At 40.9% G+C, this 25,405-nt stretch overlaps 1 protein-coding gene and 2 pseudogenes across 2 annotated transcripts in view; 1 reads left to right on the top strand and 2 right to left on the bottom strand.

The window, feature by feature from the left end:
* METAP1 (methionyl aminopeptidase 1) overlaps positions 1 to 25,405 on the bottom strand; it is a 158,211-nt gene that overhangs the window by 111,979 nt on the left and 20,827 nt on the right. The window lies entirely within an intron of this gene.
* LOC119529676 lies at positions 1,185 to 1,736 on the bottom strand (annotated as a pseudogene).
* Positions 15,034 to 16,486, top strand: LOC119529675 (annotated as a pseudogene).

The following is a 25,405-nucleotide window of genomic DNA, read 5'->3' as shown; positions in this document are numbered from 1 at the left end:
ATTTCCTACCGCCAGTATTTTAAGTTGTTGAACATTTTCTATCTGCATAAAGAAACATACTAAAAGATAAGCTGTCTTCTTATCCAGAGAAATAACAACCTTTTCAATTGACAGACATTATACCAATTAATATGACCTTAGTGCAATGCATTTATACCTACCTGCTCACAGTGTGACTGGACAAGTTACTCTCTACCCCACACCTGAGAATCTCCCCACAAATGGCCAACACACACTAGCCCCCTCTTTCAGCCTCTTCCCAGAGGGGAGCAGGGGGAACACCAGCCACACTGCACATCACCCTTCTAGTGAACTACACTTGACAGACTGGCCTCAAGAGAAACAATAAAAGTTACTCCTTTCTTTTACTTCCTTAAATTACAATGTTGTTGTTTGTCTTCAGTTGGTAAGTCTACAGACTCACCATTATTTGTGGAATGTTCCTAGTTTAGTTTTCCCTTCCAAAAGGTAATGTTATTTACAACATGAAAACATCTTAACACTTTCACCAAATCTTCCTGAATTTTAATAAACAAAAACTTTTCACTTTTTTTTAACAAAAAGCTACAAGTTTATTCCATAATTGTGGTGGTTTGGAACCGTATGTACCCCAGAAAATAATGTTCTTAAAGCTAATCCATTCCTGTGGGTGTAAACCTATTTTAAGTAGGACCTTTTGATGAGGTTACATCCGTTAAGGCACAGCCCAGGGTGGGTCTTAATTCTCTTATTTTAAAAGAGAATGAAATTCAGAGAAAGCCAGGGAAGCAAGAAGCTGAAAGCAAGAAACTGCAAGGGAAGGAGAGACCAGCAGAAGCTACCATGTGCCCTGCCATGTGGCAGAGGAGTCAATCCTGCAGGCAGTTTTCGGGAGAAAGGATTGCCTTGATGATGTTTTGATTTGAACATTTTTCTCAGCCTCAAAAATGTTTAAGTTATAAATTCCCATTGTTAAGCCAACCCATTTCATGGTATTTGCTTTCAGCAGCCTAGCAAACTAAAACAATAATATATTGTAACGTGTATCAAATTCCCAGGCAGGTCATTTTTGAATCTCAAATAAGAAATCATAATATTCAGTATTAAAAAAAAAAAAAAAAAAAAAAAAAAAAGGAAAAGAAAAGAAAAGGTGGTGGTAGTCATTTACGGGTTTTAGTCCAAAATGAAAATGCAGAAAACAATGTTTATTTTGGTGGATCTGTGTTGAAGCCTATTTCTCCTTGATAAGCTTCAACCATTCCCCTCCTTGTTTGTGTCCATCTTCTGAAACGCTCTGTTGGCATTATAGTATAAAATCACAAGGTATCTGTTATACACAATGAATCCTGATACATGATCACAGATGTTATTAGCATCAAAGATGTCTTCATAGACCATATAAGCTGTTAACTCTAGTTTCAAGTGTGAGAAATAGGTCTGTATTTCCCACATAACATACATTTCTTCAGCTGTGATTTCGTTTGACAAATTTCTTATATACAAAATCTGATTTACTTCAGGTGAAAGTCAAAAGATTACCCTCTTGGCCAATTGCATTGCCATCTTAGTGGGCTGATGAGGTTACAGCAGCCTATAAGGGAATTCCTCAGGACACCTCTGACTCCGTGAGCTGCAAGGGCAACACGGAGTCAGCCACGAGACATCAACATCCAAGCTCTGCCAGAAGCTGTTACAACTCCACGGAAGAAATATTGCAGTTTGACTTAAAGAGAGACTTTTCACTTTTAATTACAAATACGTGCCATCTGAAGAGTATCAACCTTTTCTTTTTACCTCTCTTGCTCAAAGAAATCTTTTGTAAAAAGAAGTTTAATGCTACCTTCAATATTCTAAAAAGCAGCAGATAAAAGAAATAAATAAACAGATACATTTAATTAAAAAAAAAAGCGCTACTCTGACACAGGAGTGGGGAGCTGGTACCCCACTTGCTTGTATACCAAACCCCATATGTGCAATGTGTATCTCAAAACAATTAAGTTTAAATAATTAGCATGCCCTTCTGTCCTCTACTCAAACCCTACCTGTCCTTCAAGGATATAGAAATATGAATAACTGATTCTAAACACCACCTCTGTAAAACCCCTCCTGTGTCCCAGTGAGTAATGGCCCTTACCACTTCCAATCCCCTTACCAACTACCATCCCTACAACTCACTTATCAGTTATCCATCTATACCATTGTGATCTCTACCATTCATTTGATTCTCAGATTAAAATCTGAACTAGAAGCAGTATAATTTTTTAAAAAGGAAACAGATACCAAAACTCTCCTCCCTTATCCTCACTTCAAAACGGGCAGAGTTAAAAACCTCAAGACGTATCACTTGGGACACACCTTCAGTATTCATGGAACATTATTCTCTTTTCATATCCATTCTGAATACTGATAAGCTACGGAGCAATTACCAAGATTAAAAAATAATCATCCCTTTGTTGCTGATGTTCTCACAAATATTGAGGAATGGCAATTTGATGTGCCCGAGCTCTCTACTCAGGACTTGCTCTCATGAAGCTCCTTACTGCAAAAGAGAGGCTAAACCTGCTTATAATTGTGCCTAAGAGTCCTCCTGAGCACCTCTTTGTTGTTCAAATGCGGCCCTCTCTGTAGCTAAGCCAACTCGGCAGGTAAACTCACTGCCCTTCCCCCGCTACATGGGATCTGACTCCCAGGGGTGTACACCATGAATGACTGTATGATACGTGAATGTATCTCAATAAAACTGAATTTTTAAAAATTGTAGCTTTATACCACCTGGATCAATATGGACCACTGAATATGTGCAATTTTCAGTCATACAAACTAAGCCTGTTCTTGATAGTAAATTGTATGCCTCTTTATCAATATACATTAAACACATTTTATAACACACAAAAAAAAATTCTTGACTCTACTACAGCAGAAAACATTTTCATTAAGATTATGAGAGAGAACCTAAGATGGCAGCTAGGTGAGACAGGACAAAAAAAGCATCTCCGTGAAAAATACTAGATAAAAACCAGAAGGTGACCCAGAATACCGGTTTCAGCGATGCGCCTGTTGGATGAGGTCTCCTAGTATCACAGAGGCTGTATACTTGGTGAAACCAGGAGTCTGCATTCTGAAACGAGTAAGTAGGCCGGCTGGAAGACCCGCAGCCACACTGCGGTGTGCAGAAGCTAGGGGTTGGCGGTTGGAGACAGACTGGCTCTTTTAAAAAGAAAACAAAAGAATAAAAAAGGGGGGGGGGGAACCCAGTTGCAATGGTGGAAACCGCGCAGTGAAACACGACAGGAGCGAGCTAAGCCAGCCTCTCGGTGTCGGCCGTGGAGGATAGCTCACGGCAGATACCCTCGGGACCAGGGGAGTGCAAGGGAGAGCCGGAGGGAGGGAGAAGCCCCGCGGCTTGTAGCTGGATCCCCGGAGGGCTGGATAAACTCCTGCCCGGAGCCGTGCCCACAGCCCAGAGCTGCGTCAGTTCCCCCGGAGCTGGGAAGGAGGAACTTGTGAAGAAAGGGGTTGAGACACCTCGTTCAACCATTTTTGTGTCAGGCTGAGAGTGCCCCGGCACGGCATGGCACAGTGGCCCGGGGCTTCCCTGGAGGGATGGCACACAGTTGTGACGTAGCACAGCTTTCCCTCAGCAGAGGTCCTGAAAGATCACAGCTGAGAGAGAGGGCCTGCTCAGAAAACCCAGGGACGCTGCGCCAAGTCCGGTGGTTTGTGGATCAGTGAGAGAGAGGGTTTGGGACGGATCCGAAATGAAGGCTTAGACTCTTGCGGCGGCCTTGGATCTCCAGAAACCTGGGGGATTTGAATATTAAAGCTGTCCTTCCTCCCTGCCCACCTGGACACACACCCCAAATTCAGGGCAGACAGCTCTAGCAACACACCCAAACTGAGTTCACCAACTGAACCCCACAAGAATCATTTCCCCACACACTGTGGGAACAAGGTTGGGGAGAACTGACTTGAGGGGTATAGGTGACTCACAGAAGCCACCTGCTGGTTAGTTACAGAAAGTACACGCCACCAAACTGTGTTTCTGAAAAATTAGATTGGCATTTTTTTTTTTTTTACAACTTGAAAGAACACTGTCAAGCAAAGCAAATGCCAAGAGGCCAAAAACAACAGAAAATCTCAATGCATATGATAAAACCAAACACCCATATCAAAATATCAGAAGACATACAGCACTTGGCTCAATTAATCAAAGAACTACAATTGAGGAAGGAAAACGTGGAAAAGGATTTAAAGGACATGAAGAAGACCATGGCCCAGGATATATGCGACATAAAGAAGACCCTAGAAGAGCATAAAGAAGACATTGCAAGAGTAAGTAAAAAAATAGAAGGTCTTATGGAAATAAAAGAAACTGTTGGCCAAATTAAAAAGATTCTGGATATTCACAATACAACATTAGAGGAAGTTGAACAAAGACTCAAAGTCCTAAAAGTCCACAGAACAGAAAATGAAAAAAACAAAAGAAAGAATGGAGAAAAAAATCGAAAAAATCGAAAAAATCGAAACGGATCTCAGGGAAATGACAGATAAAATAAAACGTCCAAACTTAAGACTCATTGGTGTTCCAGAAGGGGAAGAGAAGGGTAAAGGTCTAGAAAGAGTATTCAAAGAAATTGTTGGGGAAAACTTCCCAAACCTGCTACACAATATAAATACACAAAGCATAAATGCCCAGCAAACTCCAAATAGAATAAATCCAAATAAACCCACTCCGAGACATATTCTGATCAGACTCTCAAATACTGAAGAGAAGGAGCAAGTTCTGAAAGCAGCAAGAGAAAAGCAATTCACCACATACAAAGGAAACAACATAAGACTAAGTTATGACTACTCAGCAGCCACCATGGAGGTGAGAAGGCAGTGGCAAGACATATTTAAAATCCTGAGAGAGAAAAATTTCCAACCAAGAATACTTTATCCAGCATAACTCTCCTTCAAATTTGAGGGAGAAGTTAAATTTTTCACAGACAAACAAATGCTGAGAGAGTTTGCCAATAAAAGACCTGCCCTACTTCAGATACTACAGAGAACCCTACCAACAGAGAAACAAAGAAAGGAGAAAGAAATATAGAGAATTTTAACAGATATATATAGAACCTTACATCCCAAATCACCAGGACACTCATTCTTCTCTAGGGATCACGGATCTTTCTCCAGAAGGGACCATAGGCTGGGACATAAAATAAGCCTCAATAAATTTAAGAAGAAAAAAGAAAATTGAATATATTCAAAGCACATACTCCAACCACAGTGGAATACAAGTAGAAGTTAATAATTTTTTGAATTGTAACTCCACTATTTACTTTCTACATGATATACATGATATAAAATACACAAACTCGAAGGACAAATTAGTGGTTTCAACTCAATGTAAAATATATAATTTTTGACAAGACCTATATAAAGGTGGGGGAATGGAGGAGTATAGGAACATAGTTTATGTGTCCTATAGAAGTTAAGCTGGTATCAAAGAGAAATGGGGGAAGGGGCAATGGAGGGTTAAGAAATGAGTGTAGGGTTGCTGTTTGAGGTGAAGGGAAATTTCTAGCAATGGAGGGTGGGAAGGTGATAGCATTACAACATTCTAAATGTGATTAATCCCATTAATAGAATGCTAGGGAGGGGGTCGAATGGGAAGATTTAGGCTGTATATATGTTTCCACAGTTGACAAAGAAAAAAAAAAACAGTCTAAATAGACAACAACTGAATGCCAAGGATGACCCTGGATAGGATCGGACGATGGAGGACAAGAGGCTCAAAGGGACATAGTTGAGACATAAGGAAAAGGAAATATAGAATGTAAGCTTTGTATCATTGTTGAATCTCTTGTACTTCTTAGCTGCACTTAATGGGATTACATAAAAGAATGTTCTTGTTCATGGGAATTGTATATGAGAATTATAGTGTTTGCTCAAGGATGGGTGCAGCTAGCTCTCATATGTACAGAAGACAGAGCAATAGATGATGGATGATAAATAGAGAGGGAGGGAGGGAGGGAGGGAAAGAAATAGTGGTGGGACAACATGTTAAAGTTTGTGGATCGGGGGTATGGGGGGGTCAGGGAATGCTTACGGGGTTTGTATGGTTTTTGCAACTGTTCCTATAACTTTGAATTTATTCCAAAATAAAATGTTAAAAAAAAAAAAAGATTATGAACATACTTAAGTCATCCAAATTATTATAGATACTTGAGGTTTGAAGTAAAATAAAAGCAAATGAAAAGTGCTTGATCAGTTCCCTATTTGGAAAAACAATCTCCAAAGCATACCATAGTTTTGATCTGTAATGTAAACCTTACAGGAAGCAAAGAACAAACTTATTTTGAAATCTGGCTTCAGAAAGAAGATATTTGGATTTCAGTTTATCTAAACAGGCAACGACAAAAAAATTCATTACAAAACAAACATAGCTTTAAAATATCCTGACCATTATATGTCAAATATTTAAATGAAGCAAACCAAGCTAAGAATAATCTCTTGTAAACTTTAACCTTTCATCCATTTACTAAATATTACCTGAACTTAAGAATGCACATTGATAGATAGGGAGGGAGGGAGGAAGGGAGGGAAAGAAATAGCGATGTGACAGCAAGTTAAAGTTGGTGGACTGGGCTATCGGGGGAGGGGAGGTCAGGGTATGATGGAATTCTGTGTATGGGGTTAGTATTGTTTTTGCAACTGTTCCTATAACTTTGAATTTATTTCAAAATAAATTTAAAAAAAAAAGATAAATGATGATATTGGCAGTGTTTTAAAACTTCAACTTCTGTGTGAGACCAAAGGAAGAGATGTTTATTAGGTACAAAATCTGCATTTTTTGTAGCACACTATATAATTTAACTTGTATGGTCAGTTTATTCGAATACTGTAATTACATGGAACTTTGAATAGGGAGTGAAATCTGGTTGGTTTGAACAGGTTAATGTGAAGTCCCAATACAACCTAGAGTAATTTGGGCAGAGAATAAAAATGTAGTTTCAAAGCCCCCTTGAGGGACTGGGGGAAAATGTGGAAATATTAAATCTCCCCACATGGGGAATTACTGATCTTCTCACAAGCATTGGGGACCACCAATTTGAAGGCTGAGCCCTCCATCTCAGGCCTTGCATTTATGAAGTTTGTTACTGCATAGGAGAGGCTAAGCTTACTTAAAACTGTGCCTAAGACTCACCCCCCAGAGAACCTCAAAAAACAGAAAAAAAAAAAAAAGAATGCACATTAAGATTATCTCCCTATCAAAGGAGTTAAGAAATGCCGTCATACAAACACAAGCACTGAAAGATAGAAGGCAAACCTAGATGGACTGACATGGAGAGATCTCTAAAATGAATTTAGTAAAAAACACAAGTTGTGGAACTACATATAGTATGATCTCCCTTAAGGGAAAAAAAAGTTATTCCTATCAGTGTAAAGTCATGGAAACAAGTTTGGCAGGATGCACCTCAGGCTGATAACAGTGGTTTCTTCAAAGTGAGTAGACTGGAAAAGTGTAAGAGACTGCCATATTCTCTCTCCTTATTCAATTTTTTTTTTACAATGAGAAGGAATCATTCATATAACTGAAAATAAAATTTAATTCCACCAAGAGTCAAAGCCACCATCTACCTTCTTAAAATGCTTTTTGTGAGAACAAGGTGAGAGGCTCTCCAGTGATATGAATCCTGGAAGAAAATAACTGGATCCTCTAAGTACCCCCAACTTCCACTAATAATACATTTATCATTCCATCATCCATAAACGAATAAGATAGTGAGTCTCAATTTGGTGCCCCTCAGAGTGCCTCTCCTGGATATTAGCCAGTTGAAGAGTACTAGGTTCAAATAAATGCAGAAAACACCGTGAGAAAACTTAAACACGTTTCTTTATTGAAAGATTTCTCAGAACCTCTCTCTCATAAGCTAAAGAATCTCCAGGAGGGGGATATAATATACAGTCAACACTAAGCTTATTGATTTGGGAACCATTTTTCCATGTGTGCCAAGAACATCTCCTTCCTCAAACTAGTCCTTGAAAAGTAGAATATATTTTACATTTTTCAGACCATCTGGTATTTTGACGAAATTTACAACTCAACGGATTAACTCTGTCTCAACTATATTTTCATACAGACATTACACTATCACTTACACATATAGAAAACAAGTAGCCTTTGCTACATCTGTCACCAAGCCTCCAAGAAACTCAAAAGCATTAATGGTAGCTCCCAATTATGGTCACTTAATCTATTTCACTCACCTATGATTCTATTAAACTGGCACTTAACGAACATTTTGAAACGTGGCACATTCATTGAAAAGTAAGCCTTATATTTTCCTTAGAGGATTTCAGAGTACTTTATATTCAGTTCATGAAACTTACATCAAATCCCAGCTTTTTAATAAGAGGGCTAATAGGATTATTCTCATTTTATAAATCAGGGAACTGTCTCACAAAACAGTTTAATTAGCTAAAGGCTTGTATTTCAAGATATATGAGCATCAAGTAAATGAAAGAACCAAAGATCCATAATAAATACCACTCGCTTATGTAAGGACACCCAACATCTCTTCCTTGTTGAGGCCATGAAGCACCCACGTCACGGTCTTCAAAATCATTGATGATATAACTTCTACACTCAGTTTGTCCAAACACCACAATTTGTAACTTTGAATAGGAAGTGAGATCTGCTGGGTCTGTATAGGTTAGTGTGAAATAGCAACACATCTCAAATTAATTTGGGCAGAGAATAAAAACATATATGCAGGTGCCCCCTAAGGAGCTGGGAGAAAATATGCAAGTGTTGGACTTCCTCACCTGAATTGTTGCTGATGTTCTCAGGACATTGAGGACTGAAGGTTTGGTATGCCAAGCACTCTCTCTTGGGGCTTGCCCTTACGAAGCCTGTTTCTATAAAGAAACTAAACCTGCATATAATTGTGCCTAAGAGTCCGCCCCGCCACCCCTCACAGTACTTCTTTGTTGCTCAGATGTGGCCCTCTCTCTCTAGCTAAGCCAACTCGGCGGGTGAACTGATGGCCCTCCCACCTTCGTAGGATCTGACTCCCAGGGGTGTAAATCTCCCAGGCAACACAGGACATGACTCTCAGGGATGAATCGACACCCAGCATCGTGGGATTGAGAACATCTTCTAGACCAAAGAGGGATGCAAAATGAAACGAAATAAAGTTTCGCTGGCTGAGAGATTTCAAATGGAGTTGAGAGGTCACTCTGGTGGACATTCTTACGCACTATATAGATAACACTTTTTAGATTTTAATGTATTGGAATAGCTAGAAGTAAATACCTGAAACTATCAAACTCCAATCCAGTAGCCTTGACTCGTGAAGACAACTGTATAACAATGTAGCTTACAAGGGGTGACAGTGTGATTGTGAAAACTAGTGTGGATCGCACTCCCTTTATCCAGTGTATGGATGGATGAGTAGAAAAATGGGGATAAAAACTAAATGAAAAATAGGGTGGTATGGGGGGATAATTTGGATGTTCTTTTTTACTTTTAAACATGATGGAACTATGAACAGTTGATCGTACACCACGGATGACTGTATGGTATGTGAATGTATCTCAATAAAGCTGAATTTAACTAAAAAAAAAAGAACATAAGGACAAATGAAAGTATAGGCATTCTCATAAAAGTGTATTATAGTGGCTGAAAGGAGCTAAATGACATGGTGGAACTGAAGCCTATAGAATCCCTTGGGATTTGCTCTATAGTTGCTCACTGAATTGTGCCTTGAACATCTTCACCTTTCTGTATATACCTTGTATTGCATAATAAGGAAAGAACGAAAATCGTGGAACTGTAACCCATAACAATTTTTGAAATTATCTATATGACTGCTTGTTGAGCTGTACATAGAGGGATGACACCGTTCTGTATGGATAATGGAAATGGCTGAAGTTGTGGCACTGTGACCCACGACATTCTTTGAGATTTGCTAACTACTTGTGAAATCATACATTGACGTCATCACTGTTACATATATACGTTAAAGTTCACAATAAAAAAAATGGAAAAAAATAATCATTGATGATGTCAAGAATATTCACATATCTCCTAATAACTCCCTAAGCCTGAACAGTGTTCCATACCTATACCCCAAGTTCATTCTTTTTCTTCCTCCTATTCATTAACAGACTAGGACCAGATTCATAAGATGTTTCACTATCCAAAACCTTAAGTGATTGTTCATTCTCTGAAGAATCAAGCTCTAACACCTTAGCTGGACATTGTACTCGAAGCCCTAACTAAACTAGACTTAGAGTTCCCCAAAAGAACACATTTCCTAACCTCTTGCCCTTTGCACAGTCTGGTCTATCTGCTATCTGACCCTCACAGCTGTATCTTCAGAAGTCTTACCTATTCCACTAGGACTATTTTAAATGCCACCTTCTCCATAAAGTGTTTTCCCTGAGCCTAACATGCCATATGTACTTATTCAGTCCTCCTTTGAGAGCCCTTTGTCTCATTGCTTATTTTCCACCTATTTAATGCCACCAAATGCACTACTGTATCTTTGATTACGTATTATAACTATTAGGTAAAACTTGAGTTTTTCCCAAGAGAACATACTTTTTCTTTACAACCAACAAACATCTGCTAGTTTTAGGGGCTGGTATCGGGTAGTGTGGTTCTCAGCCCTGGCTACTCATGAGACTCGGTAAGTGGGGAGGGAATACCCAAGCGGTTCTCCACCTAAAATTAAATCAGAATCTCCAGGAATGGGCTACAAAGGTTCTTCTAATAAATTTCCAAAATTGAGAACCACTGGAGAGTGAAAGGAGTACCATCAAGGTTAAGATATTTAAATTCTCATTTCACAGTCAGAAAAAGCCATTTCCTTGCTTACCTGCCTTAGCCAATTAATCCCTACAACTATGTCTCTATTTTAGGCCTCACTGACTTGCCAAACTGCAAAAGTTTCCCAAGTAGTCTCCCTACCACACACTAATCCCTAATCCTTGCCTACTCCAAACCATCATAACTTAAGTAGTTTTCATGTGAATACCCACCCAATCCTGTCCTCTCAAGAACCTACATTATCTCTTTCTTGTCCACCATCTCAAATCTAAAATCATTAATGTTGATGAGGGTATGAGCAAATGAGCATACCATACAATGCTAGAGTATCAAATGATCAATCAGCACCGAGAAGGCTCTATGTATCAAAATGTAACATCTATATAAATACTTACGTGAAAAACATACACACACACACACACACACACAAATCATTCTATGACCCAGTAATTTCACTTCCAGAAATCTAACTAAAGGATATAACCTAACAAATGAGGAAAGATATATGCAATAAAATGTTCACTGCAGCGCTATTTATAATTGTGAAAAATTAAAATGATTCACATATTCATCAATATAAAATGGGTGTGCTGGTTTGAGTGTATTGTGTCCCCCAAATGCCATTATCTTTGTGGTCTTGTGTGGGGCAGAAGTTTTGGTGCTGGTTGGATCTGCTTGGAATGTGCCCCACCCCGCTGTGGGAGATGATTCTGATGAGATATTCCCATGGAGGCATGGCCCCGCCCATTTGGGGTGGGCCTTGATCGGTGGAGCTATATAAATGAGCTGACTCGGAGGGAGAAAACAGAGTGCAGCTGGGAGTGATGTTTTGAAGAGAAGCAAGCTTCCTAGAAAGGAACGTCCTGGGAGAAAGCCGTTTTGAGGCCGGAGCTTTGGAGCAGATGCCAGCTGCCTTCCTAGCTAACAGAGGTTTTCCGGACACCACTGGCCGTCCTCCGGTGAAGGTACCCGATTGCTGAGGTGTTACCTTGGATGCTTTGTGGCCTTAAGACTGTAATTGTGTAGTGAAATAAACCCCCGTTTTATAAAACCCTGTCCATCTCTGGTGTTTTGCATTCTGCAGCATTAGCAAACTAGGACAGATTTTGGTACCAGGAGTGGGGTGCTTTTGCTGCTGAGTTTGCAAATACCAAACATGTTGGAACGGCTTTTTAAATGGATAAGGGGAAGTGTCTGGAAGAGTTGTGAGGAGCTTGATAGAAAAGGCCAAAACTGCTTTAAAGAGACTGTGGAAATATGGACTCTAAAGATACTTCTGATGAGGCCTTGAACAGAGATGATCAATGTGTTGTTGTGAACTGGAAGAAAGGCGATCCTTGTTTTAAAGTGGCAGAGAATTTGGCAAAATTGAGTCCTGGTGTCAGATGGAAGGAAGAATCTGGAAGCAACAACCTGGAATACTTAGCTGAGGAGATCTCCAGACTACGTGTGGAGGACGTATCCTGGCTTCTCCTTGCAGCTTATAGTAAAATGCGAGCAGAGAGAGATAAACTTAGAACTGAACTCTTGGGTTCAAAGAAACCAGAAGTTGATGGCTTGGAAAATTACGAGCTTCCAGGGGGTGGAATCCCAGAAGCTACAGCCCAACGTGAGGATGTAACCAAACATGGAACCCAGCCACCATTTCAGTACAAGCCAGGATTGGAGATGGAATTATCCAGAAAGGATTTGTGGAAAGTCCTATTGTCTGATGGCTTTGACCCCTGCATGCTTCATGCAAAGCCAACGGAATTTTTGCGAGATCTTTACAGACAGAGCCGCTGCCGGTCTGGACTGGAGGAGACAGACAAGGAAAAAATTGAAGGAAAAATCTCTTCAAAGACAGAGCCATGGAGGTTGAGGTCTGGAGTCAGGAGGTCTTGGGCTGGGAGAGTGGAGCAGCCCACATGCATGGAAAGGGTGAGTTTGCCCTGGAGGTCGAGGACGGGCTTTCCGACTCGATGCTCTGGAAGAGTTTTGCCACCTCAAGTCCCAAAGAGGGTGGAGCACATTTCCAGGGAATTGAGGAGAGCCTGGCTGCCACCACACTGTTCTGAAGGGATTGAACGTGTGCCCCGGAGATGGAAGGGAATCCTGGAGCTGCCCCGAGGTTTTAGGAGGGTGGAGCCGAGAAGGTGGTCTCCCCAATGTGTGGAAATGTTGGACCACTCACCCAAGCATTTGGAGAGAAAAGGGCTGCCACAAAGGCCCTTAGGAAGGGTTAGACTCCCGCTCTCTCAAGCCCCAAGGATGCAACATTGTTCTGTAAATGACTCTCGGACTTTGAAATCTAATGAACTTTGTCCTGTGGGTTTTAGGAACTGTTTTGCTCCTGTTAACCCAGTTTTCCTTACTGTTTCTCCTTATGGCAATGGAAATGTTCATCCTATGAATGTCTCTCCTTTGTATATTGGAAGCACATAACTTGTTCTAGGTTCACAGATCCACAGCTAGAGGGGAATTGTGCCTTGGGACTGACCACGCCTAAATTGATTTTCATGGGATTTTGTACTTAACTTTTGTTACTGAAATGATTTAAGTTTTTGTGATATTGTGATGAAATGAATGTATTTTGTATTTGGAAAGATAACGTCATTTTGGGTTCCAGGGGGTGGAATGTGCCGGTTTGAGTGTATTGTGTCCCCCAAATGCCATTATCTTTGTGGTCTTGTGTGGGGCAGAAGTTTTGGTGCTGGTTGGATTTGCTTGGAATGTGCCCCACCCCGCTGTGGGAGATGATTCTGATGAGATGTTCCCATGGAGGCGTGGCCCCGCCCATTTGGGGTGGGCCTTGATCGGTGGAGCTATATAAATGAGCTGACTCGGAGGGAAAAAACAGAGTGCAGCTGGGAGTGATGTTTTGAAGAGAAGCAAGCTTCCTAGAAAGGAACGTCCTGGGAGAAAGCCGTTTTGAGGCCGGAGCTTTGGAGCAGATGCCAGCTGCCTTCCTAGCTAACAGAGGTTTTCCGGACACCACTGGCCGTCCTCCGGTGAAGGTACCTGATTGCTGAGGTGTTACCTTGGATGCTTTGTGGCCTTAAGACTGTAATTGTGTAGTGAAATAAACCCCCGTTTTATAAAACCCTGTCCATCTCTGGTGTTTTGCATTCTGCAGCATTAACAAACTAGGACAATGGGTTTAATAAATTTTGATTCAACCATGCAAATGAAAGCTATATAGCCATTAAAAGTAATGGAATGGGGAGGTTTGTGGGAAAATGGCACAGTAGCAAGCTCCAGGAATCAATCCCTCCACCAGAACTATTAAACAGGCAGGAACTCTCTGAATAAACTATTTCAGAACTTTGCAGCCCAGAACAACACCGTTCAGCATCCAGGGAAGAGCGGAGGAAGAAGCTAATAAATTACAGTAAATAGCAGTGAAGTGTTCTCTCTGCACAGCAGTTACCATTGCCAACCCCCCATTCTCGTAGTCAGGCAGCAATGGGGTCTGAACTGTGGTGTGGCTTGCTGGTGCCAGAAAAGGGTATAAAAATCCATTTGCCCTAAATCCAGGGTGTGTGTGGATCAATCACTGATCGTTCCTTTTGATAAACTTCTTCACATTGCCAGGGGCCCAGTTCCGAGGGTAGCCATTGTTCCAACCCACTCCCAACAAAGGCAGCAGAGGACACAAAGACAGTACACATCTTCATAGCTGCAGAGGACAGCTGAAGCGCTGCAGTGTCTGGGCAGGGGCCAAGTTGAGAAAGTGCTGCTCTGGGGAAACATGGAAGAAGCTCCTGGTGCCCTTCCTGGACCCTCCAACAGCCCCTCCTGGGGCAGTTTTGAGCTAACCAGTGTTCCCCTTGTGGATCCCTGGCATTGTTCCGGCTGAGAAGAACTGACATGGGAAACTCCTATCTGGTGTGCTCCCCTCCCAGAATTGCCATCCAGACAAAAGGAACAAAAGAGGTGTAAGAAACAATTGAGGCTGACGAGCTGGGGCAAAGGTTTACATGCTTTAAGACCTGCAGTGTAAGACCCAGGAGAGGCAGAAGGTGTTTTCTGGGAAGTAGAGGGGCATTCACACTCCTGTAAAAAGGAGAATTGAAAGAAAAATTCCTAAAAGGGTGTCAACAGCAGACTGGAGCTGGAAGAAAAAATAACCAGCAAACCCAAAGACAAAACAACTGAAATCAGGCTGAGGAGCAGAAAGAAAAAAGAATTATAAAAGGTGAAAATAGAACCCAGAAGCAGCAATCCTCAGCAACTTCTCCAATCTCTGGTTTGGCCCGCCTGCCCACTTCCTCAGCCTACACCATGTCTATCACGGTCACCCAGAAATCCTACAGGGTGTTCTCCTCCGGCCCCCGGAACTTCAGCAGCCGTTCTTACACCAGTGGGCCTGGCACCCACGTCAGCTCCTACTCTCAGGTGGGCAGCGGCGGCAGCAGCTTCCAGGGCAACCTGGGCACCAGCATGGGTCTGATGGAGGGCTATGGAGGGGCAGAGAGTGCAGGGGGCATCACAGCCATCACGTTGAACCAGAGCCTGCTGAGCCCCCTTAAGCTGGAGGTGGACCCCAACATCCAGGCTGCTCGGATGCAGAAGGAGCCGATCAAGACCCTCAACAACAAGTTTGCTTCCTTCATCAACAAGGTGCGGTTCCTGGAGCAGCAGAACAAGATGCTGGAGACCAAGTGTAGTCTCCTGCAGTAGCAGAAGACTGCTGGGAGCAAAATGGACAATTTGTTCGAGAGCTACATCAACAACCTTCGGCAGCAGCACGAGGCGCTGAGCCAGTAGAAGCTGAAGCTGGAGGCAGAGCTTGGCAACATGCAGGGGCTGGTGGAAGACTTCAAGAATGAGTACGAGGATGAGATCAACAAGCGAACAGAGATGGAGAATGAATTTGTCCTCATCAAGAAGGATGTGGATGAAGCTTACATGAACAAAGTAGAGCTGGAGACCCGCCTGGGAGGGCTGACCGAAGAGATTAACTTCCTCAGGCAGCTATATGAAGCGGAGATCCGTGAGCTGCAGGCCCAGATCTCTGACACGTCCGTGGTCCTCTCCATGGACAATAATCACTCCCTGGACCTGGACAGCATCATCGCCGATGGTCAAGGCCCAGTATGAGGAGATCGCCAACCGCAGCCGGGCCGGGGCCGCGGGCATGTACCAGATCAAGTACAAGGAGCTGCAAACACTGGCCGGGAAGCACAGGGATGACCTCCACGGCATGAAGACGGAGATCTCTGAGATGAACCAAACCATCAGCCGGCTCCAGGCTGAGATCAAGGGCCTGAAGGGCCAGAGGGCTTCCCTGGAGGCTGCCATTGTGGATGCCGAGCAGCATGGGGAGCTGGCCAATAAGGACGCCAATGCCAAGTTGGCCCAGCCGGAAGCCACCCTGCACCACGCCAAGCAGGACATGGCACGGCAGCTGCACAAGTAGCAGGAGCTGATGAACGTCAAGCTGGCCCTGGACATTGAGATCGCCACCTACCACAAGCTGCTGGAGGGCAAGGAGAGCCAGCTGGAATCTGGGATGCAGAACATGAGTATTCATACGAAGACTTTCAGTGGCTACTACTCAGGTCCACTGAGCCCCATCTTCGGGGGTCTCTCAGGTACAGCAACAACTACTCCTTCAGCTCCACCAAGGCCATGATCATGAAGAAGATTGAGACCCGCGATGGAAAGCTGGTGTCTGAGTTGCCTGATGTCCGGCCCAAGTGAACTACCACTGCAGCTCCTCCCAGGCCACCCCCCTGCCATGCTGTCCCAGAGCCTGGGGACAAGGAGCTGTGCAGGGGGGCATAGGGAACAGAAGACCTGGGGTACCCCTTCTTGCTCATGTCCCCAACTAGAAGCCAGTTTTGTCTTTTCCAAAATAAAGCCTCAGTTGGCTCAGCCAACAAAAAAAAAAAAAAAAAAAAAAAGCAGGTGAAAATAGCCTAAGAGTCCTCTGGGAAACAAACATACAAATCCAGTACATACATTATGTGAATCCCAGAAGGAAAAGAAAGAAAGGTCAGAAGAAATATTCAGAGAAATAATAACAGAAAACTTCCCAAAATTAGCAAAAGATGTGAAAAAAGTACATTAAGAAGCATACAGAAAACCAAAAGGATAAACTTGAAGGAAAAAACACCCAATCACACACTGAGCAAACCTGTTGAATGAAAAGGATAGGGAGACAGTTCTGAAGGCTATAAGAGAAAAGCAACATGTATGTACAAAGGAGTCCCAGTTAGACTAAGTGCAGATTTCTCATCAGAAACCAGGGAGGCAAGAAGGCAATAGATTGAAATGTTTAAAATGCTAAAGGAAAGCAATTACAAACCAAGAATCTTACATCTGGCAAGATTTCTTTCCCAGATAAACAAAAGCTAAGGGAGTTTATTACCACCAGACCTGCCCTACAAGCAATGCCAAAGGCAGTTGTGTTCAGATTGAAAGGAAAGGACACTAGAGAGTGGTTCACAGTGGCATAAAGAAATAAAACTCTGGTAAAAGTAACCATTTGGGTAAATACAAATGCCAGTACTATCGCATTGCATTTGTTAGCATGTAACTTCACTTCTTTTTCCTACAGATGTTAAAATGCAAACACATAAAATGTAACGATATGTGGGAGAACAAATGAATGTAAACCATGCAGAATGTTGAAAAAGGGATGGTATTTGGGAAAAAACATAATGAAAGCAAACTGGAGTCTACGGTCAACAGTAACATTGTAATATGCTTCCAATAAATGTAACAAATGCAAAAGAAAAAGTAATGATAAATCTACTGTTCTGGACATACAATGTGCAGCAATATAATTTGTAAGAAATATTAAAAAAGGTGAGAGGACAGAGGAGTACAGGAACAGTGTATGCATATACTACTGAAGTCAGGTTGGTACCAAATCAAATATGACTTTCCTATATTTAGGAAATTAAATTTTAACCCCATGGTAACCACAAGGAAAACATATTAAAATATATTCATATAGAAATGAGAAGGGATTAAATATGACACAAGACAAAAAATCAAATAAATATGAAAGTCAGCATTAATGGAAGAAGTGACAAACAAAAAAGGTATAGAACTTACAAAGACTAAATAGGAAAATGGCAGAGCAAATGCATGCATTATCAGTAGTGATTTAAGTGTTTATGGCTTAAACTCTCCAGTCAAAAGACAGAGATTGGCAGAATGGATAAAAAAGCATGATCCAAGTCTGCAAGAGACTCACCTTACACTCAAAGAAACAAGTAGGTTGAAAGTGAAAGGATGGGAAAAAATACTACCATGGAAGTAGTAACCAAAAGAAAGCTGGGGTGACTACACTAATATCAGATAAGCTAGACCTTAAGTCAAAAACCGTTACGAAGGACAAAAACATATCATTATATACTGATAAAGGGATCCATTCAACAGGAAGGCATAACAATTTTAAATATATATACACCTAACAGTACAGCCCTAAAATATATGAAGCAGAGGGAGAAATGGAAAATACACAGGTATATGAAATTAAAAAATGTGCTTTTAACCAACCAATGGGTTAAAGAGGAAATCACAAACAAAATTAGTAAATATCTTGAGGTGAATAAAAATGAAAATAAGATAGACCAAAACTCATGGGATACAGCAAAGGCAATGCTGAGAAGGAAATTTATAGCTCTAAGTGCTTATATTTAAAAAGAAGACAGATTTCAAATCAGAAACCTAACCTCAAAACTGGAAGACCCAGAAAAAGAGCAAACCAGGCCCAAAGCAAGCAGAAAGAAGGAAATAACAAAGATTAGAGGAGAGATGAATGAAATGGAGAATTAAAAATCAGTAAAGAGAATCAACAAAATGAAAAGTTGGTTATTTGAAAAAAATCAATAAAACTGACAAATCTTTATTTAGACTGACAAAGTAAAAAGACAGAGGACACAAATCACTAAAATCAAAAATGAAAGGGGCTATTACCACCGACCACAATGAAATTAAAAGGACTATAAAAGGATACTATGTTGCACAACGATGTTCACAGTGGCATTATTCACAATTGCCAAAAGATGGAAGCAACCCACATGTCCATCAACTGATGAGCGGGTAAATAAAATGAGGCATATAAATACAGTGGAATATTATTCAGCCTTCAAAAGGAATGAAATTCTAGTATATGAGACAACATGGATGAACGTTGAAGACATCATGTGGAGTAAAATAAGCCAGACACGAAAAGACATATATTTTATGATTTCACTGATATGAAATAATTAGAATAAGCAAACTCATATGGTCAGAATCTAGAATATAGGTTGCCAGGGAAGTTAAGGCTTAAAATGTGCAGGGTTCCTATTTGGAACGACGGAAATGTTGGTAATGGATGGTGGTAATGTTAGCACAACATTACGAACGTAATTAACAACACTGAGATAAACATTTCCCATTTTAACATGGGAAAATTTTAGGTTGCATATATGGTAATAGACTAAAATTAAAATAAAATAAAATCCATGGAACTATACTACACAGTAAACCCTAAGTTAAACCATGGACTACAGTTAGTAGTACAATTATGAAAATGTGTTTTCATCAATTATAACACATGTTCCAAACCAATGCAAGGTGTTAATAATAGGGAGGTTTTGGGAATCCTATATTTTAACCATGACTGTTCTATAAACCCACAACTTCTCTAATAAAAAGAAAATAAAAACTAAAAAGAGAAAATGCCACGAACAATTGCACAGCAAGAAATTAGATACCTAGATGAAATGGTCAAATTCCTAGAAATGCACAAACTACCTAGACTGACTCAAGAAGAAACAGAAGACCTCAACAAACCATTAGCTAGTAAACAGATTGAATCAGTAATCAAAAACCTCTCAACAAACAAAAGCCCAGAACCAGGAGGCTTCACGGGAATTTTACCAAACATACCAAGAATTAACACCAATTCTGCTCAAAAAATTCCAAAATACTGACGAGGAGAGAACACTCCTTAATTCATTCTACAAGATCAATATCACCCTCATATCAAATACCAGATAAAGATACTAAAAGAAAACTACAGACGAGTATCCCTCATGAATATAGACGCAAAAAACCTCAACCAAATACTAGCAAACCAAATTCAAGAGCACATTAAAAGAATTATACCCCCAGGGGACCCAGCAGCTCAGGCAGCAGGAGGAGCAGCAGCAACCAGCAGCCACCTTCACGAAGGCTCTTGGCACTCTGCGGCCCACAGCACCCGGCAGGCACCCACTCTGCCACCAAGATGCCCACGAGGAAGGTCGGCGAGGCTGTCAGCTAAACCTACTCCTGCTAAAGACGAAACCAAGCCAAAACAGGCAGCAGGAAAGGATAAATCTTCAGACAAAATAAGTGCAACCAAAAGGGAAAAGGGGAGCAAAGGGAAAACAAGCTTAAGTAGCTAACCAAGAAACTAAAGATTTACCTTCAGACAGTGGAGAAACTGAAAACGAGGAAAGTCCAGCCTCTGATGAAGCAGGAGAGAAAGAAGCCAAGTCTCACTAATAACACATACCATGTCTTTTCAGTGGTCCCTGTTTCTCACTTCTTGTAAAATCCAGAGGAATATTTTTATCAACTATTTTCTAAATGTAAGTTTTTTAATAGCTCTAGAAGAAACATTTTTAAGAAGGAGTTTGAAATCCCACCTCATCCCATTTTTAAACGGAAAGACTTTTTTTTTCAGAGAGGAAATCATTTGCTGGTTGTTTATCTTTTGGTACAACTAAAAAATAGTGGGATATTGAATTATAAGAAACTTCGATTGTCTTGGATGTCAACTCACATCCCATGGGGGGCAGGAGGGGTTGGGGGGCATGGCAGTTTTTATACCCTATAACACAACGAATGCTAAATGACTATTTGGAGTCACAGTCACGCATTTAGTATGTATTGAACATTTTAAATCACTTCTATTCCCTTGCTTTTAAGTAGAATTGTTTCTTAAAACCGCTCCCTGATCTTGGCTCACCTTGTCAGAACTGTGTGCACTCTGTAACACCCTTTACTGTGGTTGTACAGTTTTTGTAATAACTTTGTCATATGCTGCGAAAGATTGGAAATGTGAGTGTGAGTATGTGGGGTGTATGATATTGTTTCAGTTTGTGAAAGCTGCCAGAATGCAATATACCAGAAATAGGTTGGTTTTTTTAATGGAGATTTATTAGGCTACAAATTTACAATTCTAAGGTCATGAAAAATGTCCCAGGATGATACCTTCTCTAGAGAAAGGCTGATGGCATCCGGGGTTCCTCTATCACATATGGGAAGGCACATGGCAATGTCTGCTGATCCTTCTCTCTCAGCTTCTGGTCTCAATGGCTGTCTCCACACATCTCTGGGCATTCCTGTCTCAGCTTGTCTGGGTCCTTCTTGCTTCTCCCAGGGCATTTTCCTTCTAAGCATCTCTGAGCGCTCTCTGTTTCATCTGTCTTTTATCCTCTCACAGAGAACTCCAGCAAGGGAATTAAGACACACCTTGAATGGGCTGGGTTAAATCTCCATGGAAACAACCTAATCAAAAGGTCCCACCCAACAATGGGTCTGCCCCCACAAGATTGGATTAAAAGGACATGGCTTTTCTGGGGTACATAACAGTTTCAAAGCAGCACAGATATTAAATTGTGAATTAGTGGGACTTACGATGTAACAGCTTGATATCCTCTTAAAGAAGACTTGTCTCCAAATTTAAAGCTGGAAAGTCACTTTAGAAAAGAATTACAACTACCCACAGCTTTTCAGATTTTCGGTACATACATTAAGAATTGAGTACACGTTACTGGAAAGGAGAGGCTAAACCTGCTTATAATTGTGCCTAAGAGTCTCCCCCTGAGTGCCTCTTTGTTGCTCAGATGTGGCCCTAGCTCTCTACCTAAGCCACCTTGGTAGGTGAACTCATGTCCTCCCCCCTACATGGGATCTGACTCCCAGGGGTGTAAATTTCCCCGGCAACACAGGATATGACTCCAGGGGATGAATCTGGACCCGACATCATGGGATTGAGAACATCTTCTAGACCAAAATGGGGATGCAAAATGAAAAAATATAAAGTTTCACTAACTGAGAGATTTCAAATGGAGTTGAGAGTCACTCTGATGGGCATTCTTACGCACTATACAGATAACATTTGGTAGGTTTTAATGTATTGGAATAGCTAGAAGTAAATACCTGAAACTATCAAACTCCAACCCAGTAGCCTTGGCTCTTGAAGACAATTGTGTAACAATGAAGCTTACAAGGGATGACAGTGTGATTGTGAAAACCCTGTGGATCACACTCCCTTTATCCCTTTATGGATAGATGAGTAGAAAAATGGGGACAAAAATAAATGAAAAAATAGGGTGGGATGAGGGGATGATTTGGGTATTCCTTTTTCTTTTGTTTTTTATTCCTATTCTCATTCTTTCTGGTGTAAACAAAATGTTCAAAAATAGATTGGGGTGATGAATGCACAACTATATGATGGTACTATGAACCATGGATGACTGTATGGTATGTGAATATATCTCAATAAAACTGAATTTAATTTAAAAAAAAAAGAATTGAGTACAAATTGTTCATAATGTCTGTGTGCTGATCTTCAACTAATAAAATCTCAATTATGAGAGAAATAAAAAAGAATAATACACCATGATCAAATGGTATTTATCCCAGGTATGCAAGGGTGGTTCAACATAAGAAACTCAATGTAATACATCACATTAAAAGAATGAAGGGAAAAAAAAAACAAACCACATCTCGATCCAGAAAAGGCATTTGACAAAATCCAGCATAGCTTCTTTATAAACAAACTTAGAAAACTAGGAATACAAGGAAATTTCCTCAACATGATACAGGGCACTTATGAAAAACCCACAGCTAACATCATAATGGTGAAAGACTGAAAGGTTTCCCTCTAAGATCTGGAACAAGAAGATGACGATGCCTGCTGCTATCACTGTTATTCAACACCGCATTGGAAGTTCTAGCCAGAGAAGTTAGGCAAGAAAAAGAAATAAAAGGCAACATTATGGGAAAGGAGGAAGTAAATCTTTCACTATTTGCAGATGACATGATCCTATATATAGAAATTCCTGAAAATCTACAACAAAGCTACTAATAAACAAGTTCAGCAAAGTGGCAGTGTGCCGGTTTGAGTGTATTGTGTCCCCCAAATGCCATTATCTTTGTGGTCTTGTGTGGGGCAGGCATTTTGGTGCTGGTTGGATTTGCTTGGAGTGTGCCCCACCCAGCTGTGGGCAATGATTCTGATGCGATGTTCCCATGGAGGCGTGGCCCCACCCATTCAGAGTGCGCCTTTATCGGTGGAGCTATATAAATGAGCTGACTCGGGGGGAGAAAAGGGAGTGCAGCTGGGAGTGATGTTTTGAAGAGAAGCAAGCTTGCTAGAAAGGAACGTCCTGGGAGAAAGCCGTTTTGAGGCCAGAGCTTTGGAGCAGACGCCAGCTGCCTTCCTAGCTAGCAGAGGTTTTCCGGACTCCATTGGCCATCCTCCGGTGAAAGTACCCAATTGCTGAGGTGTTACCTTGGATGCTTTGTGGCCTTAAGACTGTAACTGTGTAGTGAAATAAACCCCCGTTTTATAAAAGCCTATCCATCTCTGGTGTTTTGCATTCTGCAGCATTAGCAAACTAGAACAGGCAGGATACAAGATCAACATGCAAAAATCAGTCATGTTTCTATAACTCAATAATGAACAATCAGAAAAAGTTATTAAGAAAAAAAAATTCCACTTACAATAACAACTGAAAGGATCAAACATGTAGGAAAACATCTAACCAAAGAAATAAAGGACTTGTACACAGAAAACTACAAAACATTGCTAAAAGAAATCAAAGAACACCTAAATAAAAACAAGGACATTCTGTGTTGATTGACTGGAAGACTAAATATTTTTAAGATGTCAATTCTACCCAAAGGGATTTACAGATTCAATGAAATCCCAATCAAAATTCCAACAATCTTCGCAGAAATGGAAAAGCCAAACATCAACTTTGCCATCTGAGCTGGTTTGAATATATTATGTCCCTCAGAAAAGCCATGTTCTTTAAAGCAATCATGTGGGGGCAGACTTATTAGTCTCTTGATTAGCATGGAAACTTTTGATTGAGTGTTTCCATGGAGGTATGGTCCACTCAGCTGTGGGTGAGAACTCTGATTATATTATTTCCATGGAGGTGTGGCCCCGCCCATTCAGGGTGGTCTCGATTAGTTCACTGGAGTAGTTAAGAGAGGTCAAGAGCCAACACAGACGCTGACGCTTGGAGAAGCAGGCAGAAGGAGGTCTGGAGATGCTAAGCTAAGAGACAAAGCCCAGAATTTGCCCCAAAGAAGCTAAGAGAGGACTCCAATATTTAGAGAGAAATGACCCAGGAGAACCAAGCAGAGAGCTGAGAGAAGCTAAGAGAGACAGAAAGCCAGAGACATTTTGGAGAAAGCCAATTTGAAATGCAACCCAGAAGCAAAAGACCAGCAGATGCCAGTCACATGCCTTCCCAGCCAACAGAGGTGTTCTGGATGCCACTGGCCTTCCTTCAGTGAAGGTATCCTCTTGTTGATGCCTTAGTTTGGACACTTTTATGGCCTTAGAACTATAAATTTGTAACCTAATAAATCCCCTTTATAAAAGCCAATCCATTTCTGGTATTTTGTATAATGACAGCTCTAGCAAACTGGAACACCATATTAAAAAAAGAAAAACAAAAGCTAGAGGACTGTATTTCCTATCTTAAAACTTATGAGAAAGCCACAGTAATCAAAAAGCATGGTACTGACACAAAGACAAACATATAGACAAATGGAAATGAACTGAGAGTTCAGAAATCAAACCTCACGTTTATGGCCAACTGATTCTTCACAAGGGAGAAAAGACCACTCAATTGCGAAAGAATAGTCTCTCCAACAAATGGGGATGGGAAAACCGGATCTAAAATTGCAGAAGAAAGAAGGTGGACCATTATCTCAAAAATACAAAAATCAACTCAAAATGGCTCAACAATCTAAATACAAGAGCCAGAACTATAAAACTTCTAGAAGAAAACACAGGGAAGCATCTTCAGGACCTAGTGTTAGGCAATGGTTTCTTCGACTTTACACCCAAAGCACAAGCAACAACAACAACAACAACAAAAAAAAAAAAACATAAATGGGACCTCATCAAAATAAAAAACCTTTGTGCATCAAAGGACTTTATCATTAAAGTAAAACAACAACCTACAATGGAAGAAAGTATTTGGAAACCACAGAGCCAATAAGGGTTTAATACCTACAATATATAAAGAAATCTTTCAACTCAACAACAAAGACAAACAACCCAATCTAAAAATGGGCAAAAGACTTGAAAAGATATTTCTCCAAATAAGATGTACAAATGGCCAAAAAGCACATGAAAAAAATGCTCAATAGCATTAGCATTTGAAACGCAAATGAAAACCACAATGAGTTATCATTGTACACCCAACAGAATGGCCACTATTTTAAAAAAACCCAAAAACTACAAGCTTGGGAGAGGATGTGAACAAACAGTAGCACCCATTCATTGCTGGTGAGAATGTAAAATGGTGCAGCCGCTGTAGAAGACAGTTTGGCAGTTCCTCAGAAAGCTAATTATTCTATTACGAAGGGACCCAGCAATCC

Source organism: Choloepus didactylus, chromosome 3 (genome assembly GCF_015220235.1).
Source record: "Choloepus didactylus isolate mChoDid1 chromosome 3, mChoDid1.pri, whole genome shotgun sequence".
In the NCBI taxonomy this organism is placed as follows: Eukaryota; Metazoa; Chordata; class Mammalia; order Pilosa; family Megalonychidae; genus Choloepus; species Choloepus didactylus.
This window is presented reverse-complemented; position numbering and strand designations above follow the sequence as displayed.